This window comes from Sminthopsis crassicaudata, chromosome 2, assembly GCF_048593235.1.
Source record: "Sminthopsis crassicaudata isolate SCR6 chromosome 2, ASM4859323v1, whole genome shotgun sequence".
Classification (NCBI taxonomy): domain Eukaryota; kingdom Metazoa; phylum Chordata; class Mammalia; order Dasyuromorphia; family Dasyuridae; genus Sminthopsis; species Sminthopsis crassicaudata.
In genome coordinates this window covers 299,918,802-299,924,801 of record NC_133618.1, presented here as the reverse complement: position 1 = coordinate 299,924,801, position 6,000 = coordinate 299,918,802, and the positions used below count along the sequence as shown (strand labels likewise).

Here is a 6,000-nt window from a genome sequence, read left to right as displayed (position 1 = left end):
TTTCTGGCTTCTTTCTCATTTTGCTCTCACTTTATGAGTCATCCTCTCTCATTAGATTAAAAGCATCTTTCTTTTCTAAGTTTGTAGCTTATATATATATATATATATATACATATATATATATATATGTATGTATATATGTATGTATATATATATGTATATATAAAACAGATGCATAATAAGTGCTTATTTTAATCCAATAAACATTTATTAAAAACCTATTATGTGCCAGGCACTGTGCCAAGTACTGGGGATATAATTTGCTGAAAATTTTTGTCATTTTAAAAAAATTTTGAATCTCAAATTTTCTTCTTCCCTTCCATCACTCCTCTACCTAGTAAATAAAAAGTTAAAAATGTGATATGAATTATACATATGATTTTAAGTAAAATATATCCATAGGAACCATATTTTTTCTTTTTTTAAAGCTCTTTATTTTCAAAATATATGCTTAGTTTTCAACATTCATACTTACAAAAAAAAACTTGTGTTCCATATTTTTTCTCCCTGTCTTCCTCTAACCCTCCCTCATTCAAGAAATAATGTAACATATGTCCAAAAATGTGTAATTCTTCTATACATATTTCCACATTTATCATGCTGGGAATCAGGGAAAAATCAATCAGGGAAAAAATGAGAAAGAAAAAAGCAAGCAAACAAAAAAAAGGTGAAAATATTATGTCCCCACAGTTCTCTTTCTAAATACAGATAGCTCTCTCCATCACATCTATTAGAATTGCTGAAAAGAACCACAAGTGTCAGAATTGATCATTACATAATCTTGTAGTTACTGTATATGATGATGTTTTCTTGGTTCTTCTCACTTCAATTAGCATCAGTTCATGTAAGTCTTTCTAGGCCTTTCTGAAATCATCCTGGTGATCACTTCTTATAGAACAATAATATTCCACAACATTCATATACTATCACTTATTCAGTGATTTCTTCCAACTTCTTCCAACTGATGTCATCCACTTGGTTTCTAGTTCTTTGCCACTACAAAAAGAGCTGTAGGCAGATCTGTGAAGAAGGAAGGAACTTGTGAACAAAGAAGAACAAGAGTACATTAATAATGCAAAATGATTCTACTCACTTCACTTAGCATCATTTCATGTAAATCTATAAAATCAGCTTGTTCATCATTTTTATAGAATAATACTATTTCATATCTTCATATACAACAACTATTTCAGCCATTCTCCAAATGACAGATATCTACTCATTTTCCATTTCGTTGCTCCCACAAAAAGAACTGCTACAAACATTTTTGCACATATGGATCTTTTTTTATTCTTTATGATTTCCTTGAAATACAGACCCAATAATGGCATGGATGAGTCAAGGGGTATGCACAGTTTTGTAGCCCTTTGGACAGAGCTGCAAATTGTTTTCCAGAATTGGTTGGATCAGTTCACAAACTACAAATAATGTTTTCGTTTCCCAATTTTCTCACATATCCTCCAACATTCATCATTATCTTTTCCTGTCATCTTAGCCAATCTGAGAAATGTCTAGAGGTACCTCAGAATTGTTTTAATTTGCATTTGTCTAATCAATAGTGATATACAGCAGTTTTTCATATAAACTTAAATGGCTTTAATTTTATCACCTGGAAATTATCTATTCATATTCTTTGACCATTTATCAGTAGGGGAGTGGCCTATATTCTTATGAATTTTACATGGTTCTTTATATATTTTAGAAATAAGATCTTTATCAGAAGCAATGACTATAATTTTTTCCCTAGCTTTGTACTTCCCTTTGAATCTTATTTTTGTTGGGTTTGGTTTTGCAAAACCTTTTTAATTTAATGTAATCAAAGTTATCCATTTTGCCTTTTATAATGTTCTCTAGCTCTTTGGTCATAAATTCCTTCTTTCTCCAAAGATCTCATGGGTAAATTATCCCTTGTTCTCCTAATCTGTTTATGGTATCATCTTTTATGCCCAAATCATGTACACATTTTGACCTTATTTTGGTATGGGATGTGATTTGTAGGTTTATGCCAACTTTCTGACATATTGCTTTCCAGTTTTCCTAGGAATTTTTTTTCAGATGGTGAGTTCTTATTCCAGAAGTTGGAGTATGAGGATTTATCAAATAATAGATTGCTATAGGGTTCAGAATTTCTAATTTTGTATTTAATTGGGAGCTTTTAATTTGTTCTGTTTTAATTGAATGCCCAATTCACCAATGATATCTCAATGTCTCAATTTTTCCACATTCCCTCTCACATTTGTCCTCTTTGTTTTCTGTCATATTAGCCAATCTGATAGGTATAAGGTGGTACCTCATAGTTGCTTTTATTTGCATTTCTCCAATTAATAGTGACTTAGAGCATTTTACATATATATGCATATATATAGCTTTGATTTTTTTTCTTCTGAAAACTGCCTGTTATATCCTTTGACCACTTATCGATTGGGGAATGACTCAGTTTTCTATATACTTGAGAAATGAGGCCTTTATCAGAGAAACTCACTGTAATTTTTTTTTTTTTTGTCTTCATTTCCTATTTTCCTTCTAATGTTTGTTGCTTTGGTTTTGTTTATACAAAACCTTTTTAATTTAACATAATCAACATTATCTGTTTTGTACAATAAATTTTTGTTGATCAGTGACTTTTCCTTCTAGAATGAACCTTAAAAATCAAGGAGCCTACCGTTTTTGTTTTACTGATAGGGAAACTGAGACACAGGGAAAAGAGCAATGTAGCCAAGGTCACATATTCAGTAGAAGATCTAAAAAGTGCGATTTTATCTTTTCTAATGAAAGCTATTGGGGATAGAGTATAGGAGATGGACAGCTTTGAAACTTATTATCTGTTTATTTTCTAGATTATTACTCTTTTCTTACAATTTATAATTTCTTTGCTAGAGAAATAGTCCTGCTACTAACTCTCTCTCAATTGCAGATAAAAATTCCACTTCATTCTTTGAAGAAGAAAGCTCAAGTCCAAATGTTCATTCAGGTAGCTTCCTTAAGAGAGGCATATTAAAACAGCTGTATGTCAAACTGAAAAGGCAGGAAAAGTCTTTCTTTGTTAGCAAAGAGCATTTTAAAGAACCAGTCCCCAAATGTCATAACATTTCATACTTAATCTACACTCCAGAAGATGTACTATGAAGTTATCAACCTTATGAGGTTTTCAATCTTTTCCTCCCTCCCCCACCCCCTTGCTTCTCCTGAGTAGCTATAATCATCTCAGAAAAATAATGTGAGTTCCTATAACTTCTCTTGTGGATATGCTTTGTATAAGGGCATTTCATTACTATTTAAGATTCACTCTGTAATACTTACTACAAGCAGCAGTATTCAAAGAGTCTGACAGTATGAGTTTTAAACATAGATTTGCCTCAGATGTTTGACTTCTGAGGGTTTGGGGTGCATTTCATTAGTCCATAAGCTCATAAGAATGAGGTTCCCAGGAATACAATATGATTATGGGACAGCTTAAAGTCATGCCCAAGTGGCAATTAGTGATTTCAGAACTGACTATACTGCATATCACAGAATTTGTGTGATGATATTCTATAAGAATTATTTATGTTGCCAAAGAATTGGTGATTTTTTTTTTCAAATTTGCTCTCACTGTTACACATTTCCAGAGCTAGAAATCTCAAGGCTGTATTATTTAGTGTAAATAACTCAAATAGTTAGCTATATAATCTGTCTCCTAAATCCTATTTTGAGAAAAAGTAAATGGTATCAGAGGCAACCAGCACTGAATGGTAAGGGAAAAAATTAACTTAATTTCAGTATCAAATTTCATAATGTAGGGATTGTACTTAAGATCATAAATGAGACCTCATAGGTCATCTTGTTCAACCTCTTTGTTTTACAGAGGAGAAAACGTGAAATCTGCAGGGGGAAAGTAATTTGCCCAAGATCACATAAATAGTTTCAGAAGGGAGATTTGAACTTAAAGCATCTGACTCCAGTGTCAACGTTTTTTCTACTATACTATATATATACAATTTTTTCATTGTCTATCTTTTCATTTCCAGTAGAAGCCATTTATATCTTGTTTATTGGATCTAAATCCTACCTTACAGTTGTTGGTAAAAGTGTATACTGCACTTAAAACAAATAATCTATGGTTTCACTAATAGAGAGAGTGATCTTTCATGAATTATTTCTACAACTACATAACACTGCATAACATTTGAGAAGTGTTTGAGGCACTGAGAGTTAAGTGATTGGCATAAGGTAAGTGTAGAAAGCATGACTTGAACTCAGCTCTTCAAGGACAGCTCTGCATCTACTATGCCATAAATCCCATTTATTAGGGAAAATAATATGTTTTACATTATTATAGATAGCTTAGTTTGTCCAAAAAGAGTTTGGCAGCCTTTTCAAAGTTATAAAACAGTCAACAAAAGCATTAACAAAATTAGTCATTAACAATGGTCAGTGTTCATAAAGGAAGACACCTCCTTTCTATTAACAATAAACACCCAAACTTGTTGCAGGGGAAGAATTTTGTAGGAAGGGTTATTTGTTGAAAGTTGTCTGTACTATAAAAATAAAAGATAAGAGGGATAATACTTAACTATTTTAAAGTACTACAATAAGTTTAATTCTGATGTATTTTATTTGTGGCAAAAGCAAAAGTAGGTTTGTCCACAAGGTGACCACTAATTCCAGAACTTTGAGAGGGAGAAAGTTTAGCCAGGGCAATGATAATCAACCTGCTCTTTTGCATAAGAGGAATAAGGTATCAATTCTGGGTAAACAGACCAAGGACAAGCTACTCACCAGATACTATTGCTTTGTTCCATGTTTACAGACCACACCACTGAATTTGTTATAAATGTTTGCTGCTTGACACCTTGAGAAAAATGGTGGCTGAAGGGAGATAGTAGAAATAGTTCAGTTTAAAATTACCCCTTCAAGTAGAAAAAATAAAATAACAGAGACTAGCTTTTTTATTACCATTTTATAAGACTAACTTCTTTGTTACCAGTTAGTATATAGGACCATGGATATTATAACATCACAGATTGGAAGGATCCTTAGAGATTATTTTATTTACCACCCTCAGTGTCTTACATTATATTATAGATGATGACACCAGGGTTTGAAAAAGTGCAGTGACTTGCACAGAGTCACAAGTGACATGTGCAAAATTTGACACCTCCCATTATCTGACATAATAGAAAGAGTATAACTTTTGAATTTCAGAGAAGCTGGATTTATATTCCACCTCTTAAGCATACTATGTGGGTACAAGTAATTTAAATTCCTTGGACCCCAATTTCTCTGTAAAATGAAAGGGAATGGACAAGAAAACAGCTTCCAACTCAATATTTATGGCACTATAACTCCAAATCCATTATGTCATTGGTCTTCTTTGAAAAACCAGGGGTTCTCAAACTACGGCCCCGGGCCAGATGCGCTGGCTGAGGACGTTTATGCGGCCCACCGGGTTAAGGCTGAGGGGCAGAGACAGAGTGTGAGCTTTTGTTTTTACTATAGTCTGGCCCTCCAACAGTCTGAGGAACAGTGAACTGGCCCTTATTTTAAAAGTTTGAGGACCCCTGCGTCTACACATTCAAGGACAATCAAATGATAGAGAAGTGGAATAGAATTCTTAACATCTTAAAGAAAACTTAATGGCTAAAAAATAAAAACATTTTCAAATTGGGCTTGAAAAATAATTGATGAGTTGTGAACTTCAATCAGGAACATGAGCTCAGATTTCTTCCTATAGATTCCCTATACCCTGAAGTAGATCATGTGACAATCATAGGAGGTGATAAACTTGTTTGATTACACTTCACAGGTGCTGCTAGGTCCAATTATCTTGGTGCTAAAATACCCTCTAATTGGGTGTGAAATACACATCATAGTTAATTACACTGTACACCACTGTAAAGGCTTGAAATAATTAAGAATGTTTTCATTTCTCCTCTGGCCTAGAAAAAGTATATGCATTTCAAGTTCAAATCCTTAGAGGTTTCTTTGAAACTCATGAGATCAGCTAGATATGAATTTATG

At 33.0% G+C, this 6,000-nt stretch overlaps 1 long non-coding RNA gene across 2 annotated transcripts in view; it reads right to left on the bottom strand.

Annotated features, from left to right (window-relative positions):
- Window positions 1-443: 443 nt before the first annotated feature.
- The window catches only part of LOC141556168 (uncharacterized), a 95,859-nt gene continuing 90,302 nt past the window's right edge, over window positions 444-6,000 (bottom strand). For both annotated transcript variants that reach the window (XR_012486450.1, XR_012486451.1), the window contains exons 3-4: window positions 4,759-4,848; window positions 444-1,020 (exon numbers count right to left, since the gene is read on the bottom strand). This is a non-coding gene — a long non-coding RNA (uncharacterized LOC141556168). The remainder of the gene's footprint in view (window positions 1,021-4,758; window positions 4,849-6,000) is intronic.